Source organism: Camellia sinensis, chromosome 2 (genome assembly GCF_055761805.1).
Source record: "Camellia sinensis isolate YWXY chromosome 2, ASM5576180v1, whole genome shotgun sequence".
NCBI classification, from domain to species: Eukaryota; Viridiplantae; Streptophyta; class Magnoliopsida; order Ericales; family Theaceae; genus Camellia; species Camellia sinensis.
The window spans coordinates 37,575,853-37,577,259 of NC_138962.1; positions in this window are offsets into that span (position 1 = coordinate 37,575,853).

Genomic DNA, 1,407 nt, shown 5'->3' on the forward strand with positions numbered 1-1,407 from the left:
CCTTGGCGTCCTTACAGCTGAAGGGAGACGCGGGTCAATGGTGGAAGTATACGAGAGGGCGCATTGAAGGGATTTGGGAGGCTCTTGTCGACGCCTTCCAGGATAAGTCTTTGTCTCCCACTGTTAGGGAGAAGTTGAGAGACCAGTTCTCTAAGTTGGTGTGGTTGAACAAACCAATGGCCAAGTTTGAGGCCACATTCACCAGTTTGTCGAGATTTGCACCAAAACTTATGGCGACTGAAGAGCCCCGTTGTCTAGTGTTCGAGAAGCGGTTGAGGACCAGGCTCATGTTCAGAGTGGCCGGGTCCATGATTAGAGATTATGGGCGCCTTGTGGAGGCAGCGGCCCATCTTGAGACTCTCATGCAGGCAAAGAAAGAGAGGATAAGGGGCTTTAGGAGGAGTCAAGACAGTCAGGGGGACAGTAAGAGGCAGAGGAGTTCTAACCCCTAGTCGTCCTGGGGAGCTCAGTTGAGGTCCACTTTTCTAGTACCGAGTTCAGGTTCTGGAAGGGGTGGTCAAGGAGACATCACTTGTGTCAAATGTGGTCAGTTGGGCCACAAGTCTCCAACTTGCCAGCAGAAAGGAGGAGGGCAGTGAATAGCATCGTCTTCGACTTGTTCTCAGGGCCAGAGTTAGGGGGGAGGCCAACTGCTCACTTGTTATCAGTGTGGGCAACCGGGGCACGTGAAGAGGTTTTGCCCACAGTTGGGTGGCACATCTGGTGCATCTAGTTCGAGGCAGACACAGAGTCACCAGCCAACACAGTCAGCGCAAGCCTCGAGGGCCAATTAGGGAGCCTCTTCGACCCAATCAGTGCATTAGGCTTATGCTCTGAGGGGTGAGCAGGTCGAGCAGAGACCTACAGGGCGTATGTATGCTGTTACAGTGCCAGATCTTGTACCTGCTCTTTCTGTAGTGAGAGGTACCTTCTTGTTTTGTAAATCAGTTGCTAATGTATTGATTGATACGGGTGCATCCTATTCTTTAATCTCATCTGCATTTGCATCAATTTTGGGGTTGGAGTTAGTGTGACAACCACCTCCTCAATTAATCAAATTAATTAAATTAATTACATGCTTATCGTTAATTACGTGATTGTATTATATGAAGTGTTATTGTGATGCCATGTGATTGTCTAAATTGTGTTGTTGTGTAGTGGTAGGTTAGAAGGAAAATAAACCTATCTGATTCGCTAATTGTAACAAGTTACAAATAAGAAAATTGGATAGGAATTAGAGCCTAATTCACCTTCGTATAATTTGATTTAGTGTAATTGAGCTTATTAGATAATGAGGAATAATTTAATTTCAATGAATTTGGGTGAAAGCAATTTATTAACCTCTTTAATTTAAGCCTAAGGTATGAAGAAAACAAATTTTATAATAAAATAACTAAACGAACAATA